We start from the raw sequence: 27,525 nt of genomic DNA on the forward strand, positions 1-27,525 counted from the left end.
CAATCTCCACTCATTCCAAATTGATAATATAAGTGTAGACCAGATGTGCCTTGAATTCAAAGAAATAGTACCGGCAGCAATTCAGAGATCTATAACAAATAAATTAACAAACGACGCAGTGATCATTCTTGGGACACAAAAGGGGTTAGAACACTGTTGCACAAACAACGAAACAAACATGCCAAATTTAAACAGAAGCAAAATCCCCAAGATTGGCGATCTTTTACAGAAGCTCGAAATTTAGCGCGGACTTCAACGCGAGATGCTTATAACAGTTTCCACAACGAAACTTTGACTCGAAACCTGGCAGAAAATCCGAGGTGATTCTGGTCGTATGTGAAGTACGTTAGCTTCAAGAAGCAATCAATGCCTTCTATGCGCAACAGCAATGGAGATGCTATCGGAGACAGTGCTGCCAAAGCAGAGTTACTTAACACAGCCTTCTGAAATGCCTTCACAACAGAAGACGAAGTAAATATTCCAGAATCCGAATCGAGAACAGCTGCCAACATGAGTAACGTAGAAGTAAATATCCTCGGAGTAGTGAATCAAATCAAATCACCCAATAAAAGCAAGTCTTCTGGTCCAGACTGTATACCAATTAGGTTCCTTTCGGAGTATGCTAATGCATTAGCTCCATACTTAACAATCATTTACAACCGTTCGCTCGACGAAATATCCGTACCCAAAGACTGGAAAGTTGCACAGGTCACACCAATACTCAAGAAAGGTAGTAGGAGTAATCCACTAAATTACAGGCGCATATCGTTAACGTCGATATGCAGCAGGATTTTGGAACATGTATTCGAACATTATGAATTACCTCGAAGAAAACTGTCTATTGACACACAATCAACATGGGTTTAGAAAACATCGTTCCTGTGAAATACAACTAGCTCTTTATTCACATGAAGTGTTGAGTGCTATTGACAAGGGATTTCAGATTGATTCCGTATTCCTGGATTTCCGGAAGGCTTTTGACACTGTACCACACAAGCGGCTTGTATTGAAATTGCGTGCTTATGGAATATCGTCTTAGTTATGTGACTGGATTTGTGACTTCCTGTCAGAGAGGTCACAGTTCATAGTGATTGACGGAAAGTCATCGAGTAAAACAGAAGTGATTTCTGGCGTTCGCCAAGGTAGTGTTATAGGCGCTTTGCTGTTCCTTATCTATATCAACGATTTGGGAGACAATCTGAGCAGCCGTCTTCGGTTGTTTGCAGATGACGCTGTCATTTATCGACTAATAAAGTCATCAGAAGACCAAAATAAACAGCAAAACGATTTAGGATAGATACCTGAATGGTGCGAAAAGTGGCAGTTGACCCTAAATAACGAAAAGTGTGAGGTTCAAAAAAATGGTTCAAATTGCTCTGAGGACTATGGGACTTAACAGCTATGGTCATCAGTCCCCTAGAACTTAGAACTACCTAAACCTAACTAACCTAAGGACATCGCACAACACCCAAAAGTGTGAGGCCATCCACATGAGTGTTAAAAGGAACTCGTTAAACTTCGGTTACACGATAAATCGGTGTAGTCTAAAAGCCGTAAATTTATCTAAGTACCTAGGTATTACAATTACTAACAACTTAAATTGGAAGGAAAACATAGAAAATGTTGTGCGGAAGGCTAACCAAAGACTGAGTTTTGTTGGCAGGACATTTAGAAAATGTAACAGATCTGCTAAGGGGACTGCCTACACTACGCCTGTCCGTCCTCTTTTAGAATACTGCTGCGCGGTGTGGGATCCTTACCAGATAGGACTGACGGAGTACACCGAGAAAGTTCAAAGAAAGGCAGCACGTTCTGTATTATCGCGAAATATGGGAGGGAGCGTCACAGAAATGATATGGGATTTGGGCTGGTCATCATTGAAAGAAAGGTGTTTTTCGATGCGCCGGAATCTTCTCAGGAAATTCCAATCACCAACGTTCTCTTCCGAATGCGAAAATATTTTGTTGACACCGACCTACATAGGGAGGAACGACCACCACGGTAAAATAAGGGAAATCTGAGCTCGTACGAAAAGATATAGATGTTCATTCTTTCCGCGCGCTATACGAGATTGGAAAAACAGAGTATTGTGAACGTGGTTCGATGAACCCTCTGCCAGGCTCTTAAATGAGATTTGCAGAGTATCCATGTAGATGTAGATGTAGATATAGTGCGTGGGATAACCATGGGAGTGTTCCTGCTGTCATACAAAACTGCACCCCAGACCGTAACTCTTGGTGTACATCCAGTGTGTCCAGCAAGCCGACATGTTGGTTGCAGGCCCACAACTGGCCTCCTTCTAACAAACACGCTGCCATCAGTGGCACCGAAGCAGAACAAGATTTCATCGGAAAACACAACAGGCCTCCATCCTTCCATTCAATGAGCTCTCGCTTGACACCACTGAAGTTGCAAAAGGTAGTGGTTTGGGGTCAGTGAAATGCGCGCTACAGGGCTTGTTGCTCGGAGCTGTCCTTGAAGTAACCGATTAGTATCAGTTCCTTGTGTCGCTGTGGTGCCAAGTGCTACTCAAATTACTGATGCAGATGCAGTACGATGTGCCAGAGACATACGCCAAACGCTATGGTTTTCCCTCTTGGTAGTGCCGCGTTGCCGTCCCGAGCCCGTGCATTCTGGCGCCGTATATTCTCGCGACCACAGCCGCCAGCAATCATGAACATGACTACATTCCTGCCAAGTCCTTCTGCAGTATCGCAGAAGGAGCAGCCAGCTTCTATTACACGACCTTGTTCAAACTCGGTGGGACGTTGATAATTGCGTCCTTGTCGCCTTAAAGCCATTCCTGACTAAAATCAACTCACCACGTCTAGTCTCGAAGATAAGTAACGCACACGACCATTACAGCATGTATTTTAAGCGTGCCTGATTTGCATTCTCACAGTTGCGCTACTAGTGCCACTCTTATGCGACTGGAACGAAATTTGAATGGATATCATCTTTTGGATGTAGAAATACACCTATCAACTTTCCTCTATACCGCACAACTACTTGTTGTTGTTGCGATTTTTTACCGTCAGTGTATTATTCTCTGTTTCGTATTGTATGTTTCAGTGGTTGTATATTACAAGCTTTTTCACAGTTACGAAGGTATTTCCACAGAAACAAAGGTAATTACAGTTACAAATCGAATAAATCATAATGGCATTATTACTGTGTAACAAGCCACCGGAGACTACATGTCCCTTATACCAAAGTATTCGGAAAATGTACCTGAACAACCTCGGAACTTAGTCGGCGGAGTTCGGATTCACCCTGTGCATTCTTTATAACAACACAGCCAAGAAAAACTAATTTCCGGTTTGACTAACTATGGCGAATCTCACCCGCTACCCGTATGCTGACAGATTAACCCTGAGCGCCGACGCTGCGGCATTTCCTCCTGCTCCCTGCCTCCCTGCCGGTGCCAACGCAGGCTGCAGCTCCAATACTGGCCGGTAGAGATTGCGAAACAACACATCACTAACACTGTTGTACCTAACCTGTGTCAAAATGTAGCTCAATACGTTGCATACAATGTAATATACCCTCAGTTTGACGCCAGTTTATTCAGAACTTTGCGATAAAATCAAGTTTTTCATTATTTTGATTTCCTTGACAACGGGCCGGCCGGAGTGGCCGTGCGGTTATGGGCGCTACAGTCTGGAACCCATCGACCGTTACGGTCGCAGGTTTGAATCCTGCCTCGGGCAGGGATGTGCGTGATGTCCTTAGGTTAGTTAGGTTTAATTAGTTCTAAGTTCTAGGCGACTGATGACCTCAGAAGTTAAGTCGCATAGTGCTCAGACCCATTTGAACCAACCTTGACAACGGAAGCCACGAACTTAAAATTTGAATAGCGTATGTTGTAACTATACAAACATTTTTTCTTTGTTTTTACTTTTTATTTCGTTCCCCAGTACGATCAAGCCGCTCTTTAGGCAAAGGGTACGCAACATTTGCAAACGTGGAAAAAATAAAACAAAACAAAGTAAGAGGTAAGATACTTGCAGGCGGTTTAAAATTTGTAAGGGTGAATTTACTGAAGGTCTTATATGAAACGTGATGTTCTTCATCTTTAGTTTTAAAATAGGATTACTATAAGGTACAACGAAAACAATCAGAATACATTCAAAAGACCCTGGAAACATCTAAAATAAGACGTACAAAACTGTGATCAGAAAACTGACGCACTGCACTATCACTAAGAGTTTATGGACATGCACTGTTGTTGCAGGGAAACTGAGTAGGCGATTAGTAGGCCAGGAGAGTGTGGGCGTAAATGTGGATGACTGATGGGTTATGTCGTTGGAGAAAGTGCATTTTGGGCAGACGAGGTGTTTCCGTAAGGCTGTAATCTGAAGGAAAAGAGTGGTAGGAAAAGATGCGGAGAGAAGGGGAAATTGGGTAAGAAAAAATGGGTAGGGAAAGGAGAAGGTAGCCCTGAGGAGGCGGCGTGGGTGGGGTTGAATTATAATTGGTATGATGAGTAAAGTCGGGACTGATTTCATAGTTTGGGAGAAGGAAGCTGTTGAAATTTAGTCGGAACAGGATGGGGAGAGCGTGCAGCTAAAGGGCTGGTAGAATTTGTCAGTAAAGGCCCGGTAGCGTACTAGGAATGGTCATTACTGGAGTCGAGTTTAAGGACGCCGTAAATTGTTCGGAAGTGTTCAGTGTGAGAGAGGAGAAGTGGTAATTTGGTAAGATGGTAAAGGATCATTGTGGGGGAAGTAAATAGATGCCGAAAGCAACTTGGCGTGTATGAGTTTCAAGGATATGTAGGGGCTAGCATAACGTTCAAGGATTTGGAAAGTCTAACAGAATTTAGGTGGAAAGGATATCCATGCAACATGTGCACAGAAGCAGACGGATTGGATCAAGGTTTTGTGGGTGTGCAGGGTAGTGGACGTGTATAATCCTCAAGTCTGGCAAGTTGGTAATTTTAGTCTGTTGTGGGCTTTCTGTTGGATATTTAGTAGGTGAGGTTTCCATGTTAGGTGCCAGTCGAGGGTTATTCCAACATACTTTAGTGAATTAGTTAACTCGGTAGGACGATTGTAAATGCTAAAGTAGAAGTCATGCAGATGGAAACTGTAAGTGGTTCAGCCTACGAGTACTGCCTTGGTTTTGGAGGGGCTGATCCTGAGGAACCACTTGTTGCAACAGGAGGTAAACCGACTCAGATAGATTTGGAGATATTGTTGGGATTTCTCGAACGTAGTAGGGGACGAGGGTAGAGGGCTAGAAAACTGCTGTCATCAGCATACCGGAGGACATGGACTGGTGGAGGTGGTTTGGTATATCGGTAGTCTAGAAGATATAAAAAGGAGAGGAAAGAAGACGAAGCCTTGGAGCAAATCTGCAGTGGGATGGATAAAATCATGCTGAGCTCCTTGTTCAGATATCTTCATCATTTCCTCAGTTACTCCGTGCAATGTGAAACAGCAAAACATCTTTGGTTAACCTTAGAGATTAGAAAATTCAGCGCCATATCCTGTACTGATTTTCAAGTTTGTAAATGCAATAATTCACAGTACAGGGTGTTCCGAATAAGTATGGAAAAGGGTATGCTAAAGTCTACTACCGGTCCCATTTTTAAATCATGGCATCTTTCTTTAACTTTCGCTGCCCTGCCATCCCCACTTGCGTGTAATATTATGTTTACAATTATCGCATTAAGTCCGTCTATATACAGCTGAATAAAACAAACTTTATCACGCCAAGCGAGATTCGCCTTTATTTTTTTGAAAATCTGTTCTAGATGTGTTCTTCTTTTAATTTTAGAGCTGTTCTTCTGTTGTTGTCATTCGAGTTTACGTTATCACAGCACTAAGAACATGAATACTCGTTTACTTCGCGTAACATAGCAACACCATCCAAAATACACTCATGGAAATGGAAAAAAGAACACATTGACACCAGTGTGTCAGACCCACCATACTTGCTCCGGACACTGCGAGAGGGCTGTACAAGCAATGATCACACGCACGGCACAGCGGACACACCAGGAACCGCGGTGTTGGCCGTCGAATGGCGCTAGCTGCGCAGCATTTGTGCACCGCCGCCGTCAGTGTCAGCCAGTTTGCCGTGGCATACGGAGCTCCATCGCAGTCTTTAACACTGGTAGCATGCCGCGACAGCGTGGACGTGAACCGTATGTGCAGTTGACGGACTTTGAGCGAGGGCGTATAGTGGGCATGCGGGAGGCCGGGTGGACGTACCGCCGAATTGCTCAACACGTGGGGCGTGAGGTCTCCACAGTACATCGATGTTGTCGCCAGTGGTCGGCGGAAGGTGCACGTGCCCGTCGACCTGGGACCGGACCGCAGCGACGCACGGATGCATGCCAAGACCGTAGGATCCTACGCAGTGCCGTAGGGGACCGCACCGCCACTTCCCAGCAAATTAGGGACGCTGTTGCTCCTGGGGTATCGGCGAGGACCATTCGCAACCGTCTCCATGAAGCTGGGCTACGGTCCCGCACACCATTAGGCCGTCTTCCGCTCACGCCCCAACATCGTGCAGCCCGCCTCCAGTGGTGTCGCGACAGGCGTGAATGGAGGGACGAATGGAGATGTGTCGTCTTCAGCGATGAGAGTCGCTTCTGCCTTGGTGCCAATGATGGTCGTATGCGTGTTTGGCGCTGTGCAGGTGAGCGCCACAATCAGGACTGCATACGACCGAGGCACACAGGGCCAACACCCGGCATCATGGTGTGGGGAGCGATCTCCTACACTGGCCGTACACCACTGGTGATCGTCGAGGGGACACTGAATAGTGCACGGTACATCCAAACCGTCATCGAACCCATCGTTCTACCATTCCTGGACCGGCAAGGGAACTTGCTGTTCCAACAGGACAATGCACGTCCGCATGTATCCCGTGCCACCCAACGTGCTCTAGAAGGTGTAAGTCAACTACCCTGGCCAGCAAGATCTCCGGATCTGTCCCCCATTGAGCATGTTTGGGACTGGATGAAGCGTCGTCTCACGCGGTCTGCACGTCCAGCACGAACGCTGGTCCAACTGAGGCGCCAGGTGGAAATGGCATGGCAAGCCGTTCCACAGGACTACATCCAGCATCTCTACGATCGTCTCCATGGGAGAGTAGCAGCCTGCATTGCTGCGAAAGGTGGATATACACTGTACTAGTGCCGACATTGTGCATGCTCTGTTGCCTGTGTCTATGTGCCTGTGGTTCTGTCAGTGTGATCATGTGATGTATCGGACCCCAGGAATGTGTCAATAAAGTTTCCCCTTCCTGGGACAATGAATTCACGGTGTTCTTATTTCAATTTCCAGGAGTGTATTACATAAAGGAAACTAGTGTTCATATTCTTAGTGCTGACAATGAAAATTCGAATGACAGGAAACAGAAGAATAGCTCTAAAACCACCATAAGGCAATATGTAGAGTAGCAGCTGCACGCATTGTCACTGATGCCTTTCAGAAAATAAAGGTGAGTCGTGTACGATATGATTTCATTTATCTGTACATAGAAAGTCATAACGCGAAAATTATCAACATAACATTGTGCTCTTATTTATTCGATAGAACTTTCTCTCAGTTTATCTGGAGAACCATCCTCTACAATAGACAAATTTGACATTGGTTTAGGATCACAACTGGGAAATTTTTCAACATTTTGTGTTAGGCGAAAGGACTGTTTCATCCTCAAGTCGAGAGCACTGTTTAAGAATGCTGTGTGTTCCCTCCACGGTCCGCAGTCGCGGGCGTTGCTCGAGACGTTGCGGGCACACCACAAAAAGATAGCTAAACAATAGCGATGAACGCAGGCAAAGCACACAGCGCTTGAATTACGGTTTAACACGACAGGTATTGCCGTCATGTCATAAGTGAGTGAGTGAGAAGTTCAAGCAGGCTGTCGGAGAAGCGTATGCTGACTGTCGGAATAGTGTAAGCAGTTCAGTTAATTCGCGATTAGAAGCATAAACACGTGCTCCAGGAGGCTGTGTTTGAGAATCATGGTGTAGTGCAGATTTTAAGAAAATTTTAAATTTGTGGTGAGGTCTTATGGGACCAAACTGCTGAGGTCATTGGTCCCTAAGCTTACGCAATAGTTAATCTAACTTAAATTAACTTACGCTAAGGACAACAAACACACCCACGCCCGAGTGACGACTCGAACCTCCGACGGGCTGGAGCCGCATGGACCACGACAAGGCAACCTAGACCGCGCAGCGAGGTTATAAGGAAAGATTTATTAACATATCTCACTTTCGATAACGAGTAAAGTGTGCCTATATACATAGATGTGACAAAAGTCATGGTATAGCGATATGCACAGTGGCGGTGCTTCGCGTACACAAGGTATAAAAGGGCAGTGCACTGGCGCGGCTGTCATTTGTACTCAGGTGATTCGTGTGAAAAAGTATCCGACGTGATTAAGACCGCACAAGGGGAATGACTTGGAACGCGGAATGATAGAGCCAGAAGGTTGGTACATTCATTTTCGGAAATCATTAGGGAATTCAATATTCCGAGATCCGCTGTGTAAAGTATGTGCCGGGAATACCATATTCAGGCATTACCTCTCAAATATATGAAGATGGTGTCTGTTCTCTCGTACATGTCCGAGAGAACAGACACCATCGGTGACCGTGCAGCTCGTTAGAATGAAATTACAATTAATCCAATACAATGAAATGAATACCCTTAGCTGCATACAGACGTTGATATACGTCAACGGGGACGGTTGAAAATGTGTGCCCCGACCAAGACTCGAACCCGGAATGTCGTGCTTACGTGGCAGACGCTCTATCCATCTGAGCCACTGAGAACACAGAGGATAGTGCGACTGCAGGGACTTATCTCTGACACGCCTCCCGTGAGACCCACATCCCCAACTTATTGTCCCAGACTACATTCGTAGTGCCCCTGCCCATTACAATCATTACTCGCGGCTTTACCGAGTTCGGACAATGTGTGTGCAGCCGCACAGAAGATGGTCAAATGGCCGGTGAGCCTTAGCTATATATATGAAGATGGTGTCTGTTCTCTCGGACATGAAACAGTGCGTGAAATAACTGCAGAAATCAATGTGGGTCGTACGACGACTATATCCATTAGGACAATTAGGCAAAATTTGGCTTGAAAGGGCTATAGTAGTAGACGACGGACGCGAGTGTCTCTGCTAACAGCACGACATCGCCTGCAGCGCCTCTCCTGGGCTCGTAACCATATCGGTTGGACCTTAGGTGACTGGAAAATCGAGATCTGGTCAATGAGACCCGATTTCATTTGGTAAGAGCTGATGGTAAGCTTCGAGTGTGTGCGCAAATCCCATGAAGCCATGGAACCAAACTGTCAAGAAGCTACTATCCAAGCTGATAATGGCTCCAAATTGGTGTGGTCTGTGTTTACATGGAATGGACTGAAGCTTACAGGTGATAATGGCTCCAAATTGGTGTGGTCTGTGTTTACATGGAATGAACTGAAGCTTACAGGTAATTCTTTTAGCTTGTTTTGAGAAAACCTACCTGAGTGATCGGCTGTTTCTTCTGGATGGGAGAAAGAGGAATCAAGCGAGTGTAAAAGTTATAGAACGTATAATAAACATTCTATTACATCTAACTACCTGACAAAGACTGACTGTGGTTAGGTTTCCTCACGAGTATTTCATTCCCATTCTACATAAGGACCTTTACTGGGCACGTGTCAACCCATATACACTACTGGCCATTAAAATTACTACACCAAGAAGAAATGCAGATGATAAACGGGTATTCATTGGACAAATATATTATACTACAACTGACATGTGATTACATTTTCACGCAATTTGGGTGCATAGATCCTGAGAAATCAGTACCCAGAACAACCACCTCTGGCCGTAATAACGGCCTTGATACGCCTGGGCATTGAGTCAAACAGAGCTTGTATGGCGTGTACAGGTACAGCTGCCCATGCAGCTTCAACACGATACCACAGTTCATCAAGAGTAGTGACTGGCGTATTGTGACGAGCCAGTTGCTCGGCCACCATTGACCAGACGTTTTCAATTGGTGAGACATCTGGAGAATGTGCTGGCCAGGGCAGCAGTCGAACATTTTCTGTATCCAGAAAGGCCCGTACAGGACGTGCAACATGCGGTCGTGCATTATCCTGCTGAAACGTCGTGTTTCGCAGGGGATCGAATGAAGGGTAGAGCCACGGGCCGTACACATCTGAAATGTAATGTTCACTGTTCAAATTACCGTCAGTGCGAACAAGAGGTGACCGAGACGTGTAATCAACGGCACCACATACCACCACGCCGGATGATACGCCAGTATGGCGATGTCGAATACATGCTTCCAATGTGCGTTCACCGCGATGTCGCCAAACACGGATGGGACCATCATGATGCTGTAAACAGAAACTGGATTCATCCGAAAAAAATGACATTTTGCCATTCGTGCACCCAGGTTCGTCGTTGAGTACACCATCGCAGGCGCTCCTGTCTGTGGCGCAGCGTCAAGGGTAACCGCAGCCATGGTCTCCGAGCTGATAGTCCATGCTGCTGCAAACGTCGTCGAACTGTTTGTGCAGATGGTTGTTGTCTTGCAAACGTCCCCATCTGTTGTCTCAGGGATCGAGACGTGGCTGCACGATCCGTTACAGCCTTGCGGATAAGATGCCTGTCATCTCGACTGCTAGTGGTACGAGGCCGTTGGGATCCAGCACGGCGTTCCGTATTACCCTCCTGAACCCACCGATTACATATTCTGCTAACAGTCACTGGATCTCGACCAACGCGAGAAGCAATGTCGCGATACGATAAACCTCAATCGCGATAGGCTACAATCCAAACTTTATCAAAGTCGGAAACGTGATGGTACGCATTTCTCCTCCTTACACGAGGCATCACAGCAACGTTTCACCAGGCAACGCCGGTCAACTGCTGTTTGTGTATGAGAAATCGGTTGGAAACTTTCCTCATGTCAGCACGTTGTAGGTGTCGCCACCGGCGCCAACCCTGTTTGAATGCTCTGAAAGGCTAATCATTTGTATATCACAACATCTTCTTCCTGTCTGTACAACTTCATCTTCGTGGTGTAGCAATTTTAATGGCCGGTAGTGTATTAATTTGTTGTACGTGCTGCAGTGTTTACAGTCTTTACTCAAAGCCGCCGGTCTATGTGAAATGCGCTTTTCCGTCCGTTGTATATGGGCAGTGCAGGAGCCCTCGGCCACATGTACGTGTGTATACCAGTGTGTTTGCATGAGCCGCGGCGAGACCAGGTGGCTGTGAAGTGAACGCGGTGCAGTGTATCGACCGCTCCCAGGCACGAGGCGGGCACGCAGAAAGAGGAGCGCAGCTCTGTCTACAATCCCCCGCACTTCACCCCACCTCCGGGCACCTAACACCTCTCTGCCGTCCACCCACCCGCGCTCACACACACACTACTGTACGCTGACACTCCTTTCCTACCTCTGAGACACCTGCAAACATATCATCACACTTACTCCACAGATGGCCCGCATCTCGTGGTCGTGCGGTAGCGTTCTCGCTTCCAATGCCCGGGTTCCCGGGTTCGATTCCCGGCGGGGTCAGGGATTTTCTCTGCCTCGTGATGGCTGGGTGTTGTGTGCTGTCTTTCGGTTAGTTAGGTTTAAGTAGTTCTAAGTTCTAGGGGACTGATGACCATAGATGTTAAGTCCCATAGTGCTCAGAGCCATTTTTTTTTACTCCACAGATGGGTAGACAGCGCATTACGTCTGTAAAACTGCCGTGTCAGCCTGTTTGTCTGTTTGAACACATTTCCCCAAAACAAGTACATGAATTTTCATGCGATTTTCGCTGTCAACTTGAGCGTAGCTAGGAGCGCCGTACAGGCTTCAATTTATCAAAATCAGACCACGAAAAGGAACAAGATATCGTGGTTTAAAGTTTTACCAAAACCGTCCTGTCCGTCTGTTTGAATGTTTGAACACGCTTATCTCCAAAATTACGAGGGTAATCCCAAAAGTAAAGTGGTCTATTTTTTTATAACTACATATATCTGTTTATTTCTACAATGGTTTACATCAGTTTACAGCTTCAACATTTAGCTATTTTTCGACATAATCACCTTTTCTGTCGATGCATTTTTGTAGACGCTGTGGCAGTTTTTGTATGCCCATGTCATACCAGCTCAACGCCATGCTGTTCAGCACCTCTTCTGTCACCTCGTCGTCGGAGCTGAACCGCTTTCCGGCAAAATGTTCTTTTAACTTAGCGAACAGGTGATAGTCACTGGGCGCTAAGTCAGGGCTGTAGGGTGGGTGGGTGGTTAGGTCCCACTGAAACTGTTTCATGAGAGCAACGGTTTGCCGAGCGATGTGTGGGCGAGCGTTGTCATGGCGAATGTGTACGGCCTTGCTCAACATTCCTCTTCTCCGGTTCTGAATTGCCCGTTTGAGTTTTTTCAGAGTCTCACAGTACCTGTCAGCGTTAATTGTGGTCCCAGTGCTCAACCTTCAACACTGTCTTCTCATAAATTGACGGTCTCCCGCTCCTTCGCTCGTCGTGAATTTCGGTCGGACCAGCTGCAAACTCTCTACACCACTTACAAACATTTTTGACATCCATGCACGACTCACCATACACTTCTGTCAATTAGCGATGGATTTCAATCGGCGCAGCGCCCTCTGCGTTCAAAAACCGAATAACTGCGCGCAGTTCGCACTTGGCGGTAACATCCAACGGGAGCTCCATTCTCAGCGTCTGCCAAGCCAAGACTGAGCGCCTCACCGCGGCGTGCGCATGTTTACACACAGCGAGTGAAGCATTCTTCATAACAGTGTGACCAATTCCCACACATAGTTCTGCACTTATAAAAAATAGGAGATCTTACTTTTGGGATTACCCTCGTAATTGAGGAATATCATGGGATTTTCACACGTAGCTTGAGCATATCTTGAGGTATCGTAAAGGATTTTTTCATCAAAATCGAATCGCGGAATGAAAAGATACCGTTATATGAAGTTTTATCTGAAACCGTAGTATCTGTCTGTTTCTTTGAACATGTTAGTCTCTTCCATGGAGTTTTCACAGCTAACTTGAACATAGCTTGGGGCACCGTACGGGCTTTGTTTCGTCAAAATCGGATCAAAAAAAAAAAAAAAAAAAAGGAACATATCATCATTTAAAGTGTTATGTACAACCGTCGTATCTAGCTGTTTGAATACGCTAATCTCTTTCATGTGGTTTTCACAGATAACTTGAGCACAGCTTGGGCCTCCGTATAAACTTACTTTCCTCACAGGAAAAAAACGATAACATAATTGAAAGTTTTAGCCATACTAATATCACAAATGCGAAAATAACTCTGTGTGTGTTACGTTTTCACGACTAACCCGCTAAACTGATTTAGATGAAATTTAGTGTGCAGATAGCTTGATTCTGAGGAAGATCATAGGCTGCTTTAGAAAGTGTGTACTGATTTGAAGAATATTACGAGAAATAGTGAAAAAATGTTTGCTCCTTGAGAAAGCTATTTACTCTTCGACTTTTTATCATATTTGCGAAAAAGCTTTTATTAGTTGATATGTGCTACGTGATATGATTCAAAGTAATAATGTAATGCTTATACGATCTTCAGTGTGTTTAAGCCACACATCCACATTATTTGTTGCATGAAGTACACATTCTATAATGTATAGCTACTTCAATAGCACGATGCGTAGATGGACGCTCTTGCCAATGCCCATCTGTTCGCACTGCTCGGTAGCGATGCTGTGATTGCCGACGCATTGTGAATTGGGACGGCTTGGAAGAGGGGAAATGGGGGGGGGGGGGGTGCACTTCACGAACTATGCTTACCCGGACAGGCAGACACGTCAGGGCAGCTGATGATACTGCACATACAGCAACTTACTTACTCATCATTGCATATCATAACTACTGATATGCGAACGAAGTTGCTGGTAACAACTAGTTGGAAATAAACTCTGGTTATAAACTGTAGTTACGTAATTTCACCCCTCTTGAGCGCTATCAAGCGACAACACACGAAAATTTCTTTACCTGCTTGCCATTCTCTTGATGTCATGACACACATAGTGCAGTGGCAAGTTCAGCATGTAATCACTTCCTGTACACCTGTCGCATGACGTGATAATTTACCATCACTGACGAGTATTTCTACATCTGGAACACATAATTATGAGCAAACCATATTTGGGTTTGCTCACTTTTTTAATAGTTTCCGTCAACGATACATTAGAACGTAAGTTCATGACGTCACATTATGTTATTGTAGAATGTCTGTGTTGATGATTCACGCATGCGTGCACGTCTGAAGTAACAGCTGCTCATTAAATATTACGAAATTTGACTTCATTGTAATATTTAACGGTACCAGCCTGGGACCCAAACCCGCGTACCTTGCTTTACGTGAGCAGTCGCATTAACCGCTTCGGGTATTAGAGCTTGTCTCGAGCCGACCCAAACATCTATACATCACATTTGTCCAGGTCTCCTAATGCTCGCTCACACACTACGTGATTCCTAATAAAGAGGGACGTTCAGTATTACCATCGTTGTAACCCATCAATCTATAACGTGAAATGCTTCGATGCCTTCCTTTAATTCGATCTGGTGCGTATCCCAAACACTCCGAAAGTACTCAAGAATAGGTCGCACTAGTGTTCTGTACGCGGTCTGCTTTGCAGATGAACCACACTTTCCTAAAATTCTCCCAATAAACCGAAGTCGACGATTCACCTTCCCTGCTACCATCTTTCCATGCCTGTTCCATTTCCTATAATTTTGCGACTTTGTGTCTCCATATTTCATCGACGTGACTGTGTCGAGCAGCACACCACTAAAGCTGTATTCTAACATTACCGGCTTGCATTAACTTACATTTTTCGACCTTTAGAGCAAGCTGACATTCGTCACGCCCCACAAGCTGCTGCTCACTCTTTCCACCAGACCATTTGTGTGCACAGACAATACTAGCAGTACTAGCACACTTCCCTGGGGCAGTCCTGACGATATGCTTGTCTCTGATGAACACTCGCCGTCGAGGACAACGTATTGGTTTGTATTTCTTAAGAAGTCTTTGTGCCACTCATATATCTGGGAACATATTCCCTATGCTCGTACCTCCGTTAAAAGTTTGTAGTGGGGCACCGTTTCCAACGCTTTCCGGACATCTGGGCATATGGAATTAGCCTGTTGCCCTTCATACAGGGTTCGCAGGATATCGTGCGAGAATGGGGTAAGCTAAGTTTCGCACGAGCGATTTTTCTAAATACTTGCTGATATGTGGACAGGAGATTTTCCGTCTCAAGGGCTTGTAGCGGCTATATGTGAGCCGCTACATGGCTTGTTACAAGAGTAACATGCTCAAAACACACCTGGGTGCCCTTCCGGCACTCAGGGAATTTTAATCCGGAATTATGTTTTATTATCACTCTTACTATAGTCTGCAAATATTAATACGGGTCGTCTGCTGACGTATGCGTGGGCTGTCTGCTGTGGGTTCTCTGAATGTGGAGATGCAGTCTAGCCAACCATTGTATCAAGTACAGTGCGACTGCACTGGACCAGAGAGACGTAAGATCCCCGCGTGTTAGCAGGCCCCGTTAGGTTGGCAAATAGCCGCTGTTCAGACTCTCTGAGCCGTTCCGGCCACCGTGTATGGACCGCGGACGAGGGGAGACGGTTAGGCATTCCCCGCTGAGACTGTGGTGATTATAGACGCTCTGCGTGATGACTTCTATAGTCATCTCAGTTAGGACAGATAGTCAGGTTGCATAAAATTGCTATTTTTTTATTTTTTTTTTTTTTTGTATCACTGATGACGGGCCAGCATTCCATATAACCGTACCATTAAGTAAAGTGAATGATCAAGGAGTTATTCTCATGATTTTATTAAATAAAATGTTGTTGTTATATAAAATTTTTTGTCTCACAGCAACGTCTTATGTCCGTTACCATTCCAATTAAGTTATTAAAATTTTCAACTTAAAGTTAACCAATAATCAGAAATTTTGTAGTGATATTTGCTCATGCAAACGGTCGTAGACGTCTTTCACCAAAGACACAGGTGCCATTTTCAAGCTGAGGATGCCTGCCAAGGCTTTGCGGAAAGAAGTATCATGCAGGCATTCATTATATTCAAGCAGAGAATATGTTACAGAATTCTAGAGCAAATCGATGTTAAGGATACTGGTCTCTTAATTTTTCGTATCCGTTCTTTTACCCCTCTTATATACAGGACTTCTCTGCGCTTTTTTCCAGTCGCTTGGGACTTTTCACTGAGCGAGAGATTCGCGATAAATGCAAGCTAAGTAAGGGGCCAGTGCCGTAGTGCCGTAGTCCGTAATGTACTCTCTGTAAAACCAAATTGTCAACTCTTTCAGTTGCTTCTCTACGTCAAAGATGTCTACTATTATCTCCTCCATACGGGAGGCTTTGCGACCGTCAAACGATGATATTTTTGTATGATCCTCTGGGTGAATGATTTCTTAAAAGCGAAATTTAAAATATCAGCTTTCCTTTTGCTGAATCCTTTGCCATACCAGACTATCATTTGCAATAACAGCACAAAAGTATTTTTCGAGCGTATTTTTGAGAAATCTTCTGAAAATGAATCGCTCCCCAGCTATGTGATGCGTTGCCTTCTACTCCTGAGTGTACAGTGAACTGGATGGCCCACAGTGCAGAAAGAACGGGAAATTCACCGGAGAAAAAGTTATTACTGGCGCTTGTGGAAATATATACGGAAAAAATGTAAATAAAATATTTATAATTTTGTTTGTAACACTTATCTGAATGCAATGTGCTGGAATATTGGGAATTTTGTGAAATTACGTTAATTATAGGGCTACGTGCAGCAGGTCGCTCATTTTTTACCAACAGTGCTTGGTTTCATGTGCAAATTGCAAAAATGGTGACCGTCAGCTCTACAAGTTAGAGAAATGGTGACCGACAGCTAAATTACTCATACTTCATAATGACAAATGGGGGTGCCTCATTCTACCCGTCATGTGACTCTGACGAGTCTTTCAAAGCTCAGCACGGCAAGAGACAGGAACATGTACGATCTATATTTATCTCTGGTCTAAGCAATTGCGACATATTACTCACACACTAGTGTCCAAAAGTGAGCCACAATAATGACAAATAGGAAAAGCCCTAGAGGAAACGTCGGCAGTCACTCTTAACCATCTCACTAACCGGAATTAAACTCTCTTTATAGAACGCCCTGTACCCAAAAGCACGTGATTCAAAGGTAATGCAAGGCAGAGCATTACATTCATAATCTGTTCGTACGTACACTCTCTTGATGAAATCTACAACGGAATGCTACAACACCTCATTTCACAGATATATATTTGCAGTGATTTTCGTGTATTGTGGCAGCCATGATAGAAACCCAGAATTTCGTTAATCCAAGTGCACAGGAGTCCAAGTTATCGCGTTTACAAATATGCACGTTACTTTAATAGTAACTGAGGCATCAAGGGATCACAAATTTAGTATTGGAGGGCAGCCTGGAGGGTAAAAATCGTAGAGACAGACAAAGAGATGAATACACTAAGCAGATTCAGAAGGATGTAGGGTGCAGTAGTTACTTGGAAATGAAGAAGCTTGCACAGGATAGAGTAGCATTGAGAGCTGCATCAGACTAGTCTCTGGACTGAAAACCACAACAACTACTACTTTAATTATACCTTTACACTGCAATAAATTTTATGAGGATGACTCCTCACCAGTGGATGATTCCTCACCACTTGTAAATTTTTTAAGAACATTATGATCACTAACAGGTATAATGTGTTGCCTGGATACAAACTTTCTATTAACTGACAGTTTGGATTATATCGGCCATTGTCTCTGTATAACAACGGAAAAGCAGGAGCAATATTTGACTAATTTTGTCATGAAAATGAATGACATTGCTGCGACTCTCGCACAAAAAACATACTTTTATAGTAAAGTCATGTCAATGTACGTACGATAGGTAATACTTTATGTTAGAGGTGTATCACATTTCTTTCAGTTTCATGAGAAAATTAGTCAGATTTTTAAATATTTTTCTATTACTGTTCACGATTCTGAGGGATATGGTAACTGACATTCAAAAACAAATTTTTATTCGAGCAGCTGCTCGTGATCTTCTTTAAAGCTTTTAATTAGTGTGACGTACACAGATACAGGTCTACTGATTCCACCATACTGCGCGCAGATTCTACTCCCAAAGTTTCATGCAATAACGAGCCTTTAAAAGGGGTTTCGAGAGTCAATAAAACACAGTCTCCCCTATTTTCGCAGTCGTATTATTTCAGCTAAAACAGAAACGCTTCCAGTATATTTTGCTGACGCGAGTGGTAGGATCTGCCAGTCCGCTGATAACACATTTTTGCTATTATTTGAAATAACCGTCTTCTCCCCAGCAGAAGCATATCTCGCTAGATATAGAAATAATAAGCAACCGTTGCTGACAAAAATAACGAACAAGAGAAGAGAAAAAACAGAGCACGCTTTTATCCGTTGTGCAACGTCTGCTTCCAGGTAGTCTCTTATGAAAACACCGCCATCCACTTTGTATATTCGGCATATGGTACCCTAAACAAATTCCTGCGCTTTTTTCTTCTTTTTTTCCCAGTACACAGCCTACCGCGTCACGTCCAATGCAAGACATTTCTGTAGGTTGATTCTTACAAAGAAGAAGACAGCAACCAGCCACTATTAAACTGCTATTTATTTAAGTAAATAGCGGCGTAACCGGTTTCGAACTGACAAGTTCATCATCAGACGGCTCTTCACAAGATTTACAAGATGCACTTTACATAATAGTCAGTTTTCGATTTTTATTCTTCCACTGTAGCGAAACGTACTTGGTGTGTTGGTGCCCTACGGCAGAAAACAGTGTTAGAATCGCCCTATGTGAACACAACTAACCTCCAAACGATGAAATACGAAGTAAACAAATATGTGAGAGTTGTTATAGTACTTACATCGAAAATTCCGCGCAATTTTGTTGCGAAGTTAACCTCAAATATTTGTTTACTCTGTATTTCATCGTTTGGAGGTTAGTTATGTTCACATAGGGCGCTTCTAACACTGCTTTCTACCGTAGGGCACCAACACACCAACAATATTTCGCTACAGTGGAAGAATAAAAATCGAAAACTGACGATTATGTAAAGTGCATCTTGTAAACAGCCGTCTGATGATGAACTTGTCAGTTCGAAACCGGTTACGGCGCTATTTACTTAAATAAATAACAGTTTAATAGTGACTGGTTGCTGTCTTATTTGGAAGAATCAACCTACATTAATTGTATACAGCCAAGGTCTCACCATGTCACTTTTAGACAAAATAGCACAAGATGTTTCTTACGTACACTCGAATAACATGTAGTCGCTACAACAACCTATATCACTTCTAGTGAGCCAGTCTCATAGACCTATAGCCACACGTATCCTAAAAGCCCTTCTTCCGTACATTATCTGCCCATGAGATTTTTAATATTTTTGTACTAGTGCATTTCACACAGTTCGAGATTTACTATCTCAGTCTCAGTGTTTCACCACCTTTTTTATTGGCTGAATCAAGTCTCACTTTCAAACTCACTTTTAAATCAGCTTCTAATCCGAAGAGAAGTTGACAGTTTACTCAAGCTATTTCCCTGCGTAGGGTTAGTTACATTATTCAGTCACATTAATGTGACCAGCTGTCAGAATCCTGAATAGCCCACTTTTCCAGCGGAGACCGCTGCGAAATGTGGAGGAGGAGAGTCAGTGTCGTTCTGGAAGGTACTAACAGGGATGAGAAGCCATGCCGACTTCAGTGTCATGGGCAGCTGCGCTATGTGGTCGCACAGATTCTCGACTGGGTTTAAACCTGGGGAGTTTAGTGGCCAGGGAAGTACGGTAAACTCATCCCAGTGCTCTCGAAACCACACACGTGCACTGTGAGCTGTGGGACATGCTGCGTTGCCCTGCTGGTAGATGCCATTGTGCCGATGGAAAACAAAAATGGTTCAAATGGCTCTAAGCACTATGGCACTTAGCATCTGAGGTCATCAGACCCCTATAACTTAGAACTACTTAAACCTAACATTGCATTTAAAAAAAGCGTTCAGTGCATAGTGCTGTGGAATGCAGAAAAAACAGCAAATTGGCGCTCATAGGAAGAAGAACAAGACCAAAAATGCAACAGGAGCGTAATATGTAAGAAACTGTCTACGCAACCTGCCACTGATGATGCCTTGCAGAAAATAAAGGCGAAACGCGTATGGCACTAAAATTGTGTTTTATTCAGTTGCTGTCAGACGGTCCATAAGTGAAAATCATCAACATACCGTAGTATTACGCGCAACTGAGGAGGACAGGACCCAAAAATTGAAGTTGGACGTCTATTCGCCTATACACATCTTCACAGAGGTCGTTCACACCTGTCAACTATGGCCCGGTCAGTTGATCAACAGTTGGACGTCTATTCGCCTATACACATCTTCACAGTGGTCGTTCACACATGTCAACTATGGCCCAGTCAGTTGATCAACAGTTGGACGTCTATTCGCCTATACACATCTTCACAGCGGTCGTTCACACCTGTCAACTATGGCCCAGTCAGTTGATCAACAGTTGGACGTCTATTCGCTTATACACATCTTCACAGCGGTCGTACACAACTGTCAACTATGGTTCGGTCAGTTGATCAACAGTTGGACGTCTATTCGCCTATACACATCTTCACAGCAGTCGTTCACACCTGTCAAATATGGCCCGGTCAGTTGATCAACAATTGGACGTCTATTCGGCCATACACATCTTCACAGCGGTCGTTCACACCTGTCATCTATGGCCCGTGGTGCACCACATTTGCCTCGGCATCCATTTTAGATAGCGCCTTTTGCCATGGACGATATACTTTAGCCACGGAGGCACGTGAACAGTTAACCAGCTTAGCCATTTCGGAAATGCTTCTACCCATGACCCGAAAGCTAACGATCGTGCTCTTTTGGACATCAGATAAATCTCTTAGTTCCCGTATTACAACGTCTGTCCCGTTTTCCACGTCCCCTCGACAAGCTTTATATACCCTCCACTCAGACCTGCCGTCTGTGGGTGGTTATTCCTTAACGAGGTCGAACATAGGCGGTGGTCACATTAATGTGATTGGACCGTGTAGTTACTATCCCGGTATCGAGCCGGTGCCTTTCTCCAAGGCCCCAATAAGTGAGGAGAAACGCATGCGCGTCCATGATAGGAACTAACTGGAGAATGAACGCGCCGTCGTAGTTAGTGCAGTATCATTGCCACAGATACTACTACAATGCTGCGCTAACACAAGGTTGGCAACCCGTCAACTGCCGAGCACAGCGCACTCTAGCGGGCTGTGCAGCTAGACGGAACTGGAGTGTGCCTCGTTCACTTCTTAGCCAGATTTCAACCTAGGCAGACGCACTTTCATAATCGGCCCTCAGTCAGTTCTGTTTGCATTGATTCTCTGAGGAGGGCTCATCAGGCTTAGTCCCTGAGGATATGTTGTATTAGTTCATGGTATTCCATGTTTCGAGATTGTTAGTTCATAGCCGCAGCTGCAGTCCTACAAACTACTGAAGATAAGTAATTTTCATTGTACTATGTGTTTCTTGAATAATAATCCTTCTCTCTAACAGTGTGCCGTACCGCATATTATTGCAACCTGGACCTCTTCAGCTCCTATCAACTCGGTCTCCTACTTATTTGCATTTAGTAACGAGCTGAAAACACCCACCCGTTTTGTGCCTCTAAACAGTGAAACACAATAGTTTGTGTCGATAAGCAGACCCGCGCTGATCCAACCAACTATTCTTGATGTTCCATTACACTGGGGCACACAACGGCATCAGACCAGTGAGGTCGTTTTCAGACATGAATTCCATGGAGTACCACCTCCTGCGAGTTTGCCAGCTCCATGTGTATAGTATATGTTCAGAGCGAAGGAATAGAATTTTAGTTGGCTGTGGGTTGGTAAGTAAGCAGAAATGAAGACTGATTATAAGTCACTATCGGAAGCGAAGTAGCTCCATCTGATAGCACAAGTAATATATTTTGTAGAGTGTGTCGCAGAAATGTTGTGACACACTTCGAGTGGTTGAAGAGCGTGTGTTAAGGAACTAATCGAGGATAGGAAACGTCATGTTCCAAATGGTTCAAATGGCTCTGAGCACTATGGGTCTTAACTTCTGAGGTCATCAGTCCCATAGAACTTAGAACTACTTAAACCTAACTAACCTAACGACAGCACACACATCCATGCCCGCGGCAGGATTCGAACCTGCGACCGTAGCAGCAGCGCGGTTCCGGACTGAAGCGCCTAGAACCGCTCGGTTACGGTCTCAGACATGGATTTCCATCTGCAGTTTTTTTTCTCCTATGTATAGAAAAAGCTGGAGATTTTAGCGGTTCCATGTGAAAAATAAACTGCTGATGGAAACCCTTGTCCGAAACCGTCATCCACCGAGGTAACGGAGCATCCCATTCATAGACGACAAGGCCTTTCTACGTAGAAGCTAGCTCCATCTCCTCCACTGGTGATCGCGAGAAAAGAATGATTATTTAAATGCTCCCCGTGCTTACTGTATCGAGCCTAATAGTGCCCACGCGGCCACTACGGAAGCGGTACGCAGGAGGGAGTACTATGTTGCTAGGTTCCTCGCTTAATAATGATTTTTGAAACATTGTGACTAGTGAGATTGGACAAAAATATGGAAATACATCGAGAAATGTACGCTTGAATATCCTCAATATGTCGGAAGAGTCAGTCGTGGTCAAAATAGTGTTCTGTACATTTATGAGTGCATTCTGGAGGAGCGAAGTAAATTAGCACGTGGGGAAATTGTTGCTGTTGCTATGATAGTTGCTTCCGTGATCAAGGGATCCAAAGTGTTTGGTGTTTCAAGGGGTACCGTATCGAAGATTTATTCCACATACAGGGACAGCGGAAGAAACGACAACCATTAAATCAAATCGCAAACGAAAGTGTGTGGCGAATGATCGTGAAGGATGGTCATTGAAGAGGATTGTGAGAAAAATAAGAGAACAGCAGATGCAAAAGTCACTGCAGAGCTGAATGTCGCGCCCACGAACCCCGTCAGTACCGACACAACACGAAGGAAGCTCCTGTAGCAGGGAATTGCAGAGAAAGTTCGAACTCCAAACCCAATCATCAACGATGCAGATGCCCGTGACAGGAAAACGTGGTGCCGAAGCCATGAAACCTGGACTATGGAGCAATGAAAGAAAGTCATTTGGTCAGATGAGTCTTGTTTGTCAATGTTTCCAACTTCTAGCCGAGTTTAGGTGCCAAGAGTAAAACATAGCGAGAGTTCGGCAATAACTTAAGCAGCCAAGTCGTGGTACTTCGTGGGCCCTATGTCTACTCTGCAAGATCGCATTACTGCCACGGATTATTTGGTCATTTTGACTGATCAAGTTCATTCTGTAGTACAATGTTCATTGCTCAATGATGATACTGTGTTCAAAGACCACACGACCCATCTTCACACAGCTCGCATCCTCCAGGGCTGTTTTGTGGTCACGATGATGAATTGTCGCATCTGCCCTGGCCACTGCCGTCACTTCATCTCAATATCTTCGAACTTTTGTGTCTACTAAGGAAAGAAGGGTATGTGATGGTTATTCACCTCCATTATCGGTAACTGAACTTGACACTGTTACTCAGGAAGAATAGAGTAATATTCCCTTCAATACCAAACAGGCATACGATTATACATTCCGATAGGACTTGAAGCTGTTTCGAAAGCCAACGGTTTTCATACTGCGTATTAGTCATGTTAATGTGTTATGTTTGTGGTGTTTCCATATTTTGTCTACCCGCAGTATCAGGTTTTTCTGCAACTCCGTGACGCTCTCCCGTGGATCAGAAAACCCGTGATCATTCTTGCTGTCCTCCTAGTAGTCCCTAGTAGTTCTATTCGGTACTGATCGAACGTCCGTCCTCGGTAGCTGAGTTGTCAGTGCTACAGCATGTCACCCTGAGGGTCCGGGTTCGAGTCCCGGCTGGATCGGAGATTTTCTTCGCTCAGGGACTGGGTGTTGTGTTGTCCTAATCATCACCATTTCATCCCCATCGACGCGCAAGTCGCCGAAGTGGCGTCAAATCGAAAGACTTGCACGCGGCGAACGGTCTACCCGACGGGAGGCCCTAGTCACACGACACTTACTGAGCGAACAAACTTCGGCGATGTTCTAGGATGATCGGCTGAGTGTTTTGTAAGCACCTTCTATCACAGACCTACTTTACCTACGAATGAGCCTGTATTATTATTCCATTTCATATACCGACAAATTGTTACACCCATGTGTTTATATGAGTTGGCCGATTCCATATGTGAATTACTAATATTGTAGCCATTGGATATTACATTTCTTCATTTTATTATATGCAAAATTTTTTGTTTCTGAACGTTTAAAGCATGTTGGCTATCTTACAATAACTTTAAAATCTTACCGAGATCTGCCTGAATATTTGTGCTGATTTTTTTTCGCGTTGCAGTTCTTAATAAACATTCTGATCATCTTCCAAAAACTCTTGAGTGGCTATTAATATTGTCTGTTAGGTCATTAATACACATAATGAACAACAAAGGACTCAACGCACATCCCTGGGGCACACCTGAAGTCTACGTCTCTCGATGGTTCTACAGTTCCCTGAAAAGAAATCCTCAGTCCATTCACAAACATCGTTTGATACTACTGTATAGGATGTTCGGAAATGCCTGTTACAAACTTCTATGACTTATAGAGAGGAGTGAGTACATAATATTCTGAACAGGAATCCCTGTGTGGAAACTTAACGTTGGACTGGCTGTCATTTTACGCCTATCCTACCTCTCTCCCTTGGTTCGAGCCTCATTCACGAATCTGTGAGTGTTAGAGGTGGTATGAAGTGTTGGAGGTGTTATGGATGTAGTTGTTGGTCATCCACAACATACCAGACGGTGCTGGTAGCAACATCCATTGCACGAGCAATTGCTCCTGTACTCGTTGACGGGTTATCTTCAACGTGATGCAGTATGGCCCCTTCCAATTTGGGTGTGCGGTATCACCTTGGAGCACCACAGTCACGTCAGCTGACGGTTAAGGTAACCCTTTCTCAAAGTCGTTGCACAATTTTTGCGAAAACGATATGCGCTGGAATCGTACGTTTTGCATAAAGATCTTGATATAGGCGATGACCAGCTCTTGCACTACCGTGAGCTTCGCAATACACAAGAATCATTTTGGGTGTATTCTGCAAACGTGTACCCAGCCATGTCGCTCTAACACACAGACACGTGAATGAGGCTCTAACCAGGTCAGAGAGGTAGGATATATGTTATATGACAGCCCATCCGGTGTAAGCACCCCCCCTCCCCCCTCATGACTACTCTGTTGTAGACCTACCAAGCAAATACGTTTTCCAACGGCTTAGCACGGAAACGGTACGGTTCCAGATATAACAAGATGTTACGTACACACTCCCCCAACAAGTCCTAGAAGTTTATAACGGGAATCTACGAACACTCTGTGAGATCGTCTTTCCGTAAACAAGTGTTGGTGAGGTAATGAATCAATGATTTTCGAAAGTCAAGAAATGCGCATCTACATCACAGCCTTGGTCGTCTTCTGGGCCTTGCGTGCCAGTCGCAACAGCAGTGGCCCAGTTTGTCTATGGACAGTTTACACAAGCTGCAGCAATCTCTACAGAGCCTCTACAGAGCTAAGACAGCGGTAAGACACACGACTCGTATTCGGGAGGAGGCGGTTCCAATATCCATCCAACCTTCCAGATTTGCGTTTTCCTTGATTTCCCTAAAAATATCTGGATGGTTCCTTTGAAGAGCCGTGATATGCCTAAAAATATCTGGATGGATGGTTCCTTTGAAGAGGTCTGGCAGATTTTTTTTCTCATGTTTCTCCAGCCCGAGCTTATTCTTCGTGTCTAATGACCTCCTGGTCAACAGGACATTAAACTCCTGTCTTCCTTTGAGGTTACGTGTTCCGTAGTTCATTTGAATTTTTTATTGTTTTTTTCGGAATAAGGTGTAACAAGCCAGTTTACAGGACATGTATACCTAGTTAGTTTCAATGGATGGCTTCAAGGTGATTATTTAGTTACGAAATGGCACACTGACTTAAATTTAACGTTAATGAACATATTATGTCTTAGTCCTACTCATGTAAGTACATTTAAAACTAGGTTTATCACAGACTACCAGTTTTTAATTAAAAATTCGTGTACGTAACAGAAAAAAGTTATCTAGAAGAAATGATTTTGGGCTATATTTCAACTTTGCTTTGCTATCTGCCAGTCATTTACCGTTATTGTGAAAATCATTAAATATTTTTGTTGGCTGGTTTGGACTCCTTTCTGAGTCATATAATAATGATCGATAAAGCTCACTTTTTCCTTTATTGTTGATGGTATGGACATCGATATTCAACACAAGTTGTGATGGATTACAACTTTCGCGGGCAAGTGCTCTACCAACTGAGCTACACAAGCACGACTCACGCCCCGTCCTCACAGCTTTACTTCTGCCAGTACCTCGTCTCCTACTTTCCAAACTTTACAGAAGCAGAATAGGTTCTGTAAAGTTTGAAAAGATTTCATGTTTTCTTCCCACTTCGCATCATTTCTCTTATTCCAGAATAATTATATAATGTGGCGTGCTCCTATTGTTCAGCTCTAATTTCTTAACTAAATACTATTCTGTTCTTTCTTTATTTACGCTTTTAAAAAGAGCTGACGTTCATTTCATTCAAATAAATATTTGTCCACCACTCCCTGCAGTTCCTTACGATCCTCTGATAATGTTGTTGACCCTATCTGATACCTCGTTCACGTACCGTATGTTTAACATTAGAGTTCCTAATATGCTTCCTTAAACCACATTCGAGGTTACTTTCGTTTGTGTTGAACGCTAGCCGTCAAATATAACGTACCGAATTCTATTGACCAAATAATCATTACCAGGCTCGTCTCGTATCTCTGAAGATACTCAGTACGGCCGTATCTTGGGTTTTAGGATACTTCGTGTACAATGTGGAAAGCATTTTAGAAATTTACGAAGATAGGATGTAACTGCTGTCCTGCATCTACCATTTGTAAGATAAAGGAATCGATGTTTCATGAGAGTGGTTTCTTCTCCTACTTCTTTGGAGAAGCCTTTTACCTGAGGAATATCTTAATATTTGAGCTCAGAATAACCTTTATGATCCTGCAATAGACGGACTCAATTGATACTAGTCCGTAGACTAGCTACTTACACAACTGACTTACTTCATTCCATTGAGAACGATCTAGTTAGAGAGCTGATGCGATACTCCGCAACCTCTTATTTGGCGGACTGGCTGACAGTGGCGTGCTGTATCTCTGCAAAAGCTATGACGTTACTGGCACAGCACCTCAGAACTCTGTATATGTTGTCACAGTATAAGTTGACTGTGGGTTAGAGGCTTTCAGAGTTGTTGTTGAACTGTGGTTGCGCTGCACTGCTCAAGACCACCACCCGTGATCTCATATCTGTAC

At 44.2% G+C, this 27,525-nt stretch overlaps 1 protein-coding gene across 3 annotated transcripts in view; it reads right to left on the reverse strand.

Annotated features, from left to right (window-relative positions):
* Positions 1 to 27,525, reverse strand: part of LOC124794790 (neural proliferation differentiation and control protein 1) — a 1,027,601-nt gene that overhangs the window by 825,910 nt on the left and 174,166 nt on the right. The window lies entirely within an intron of this gene.

This window comes from Schistocerca piceifrons, chromosome 4, assembly GCF_021461385.2.
Source record: "Schistocerca piceifrons isolate TAMUIC-IGC-003096 chromosome 4, iqSchPice1.1, whole genome shotgun sequence".
Taxonomy (NCBI): Eukaryota; Metazoa; Arthropoda; class Insecta; order Orthoptera; family Acrididae; genus Schistocerca; species Schistocerca piceifrons.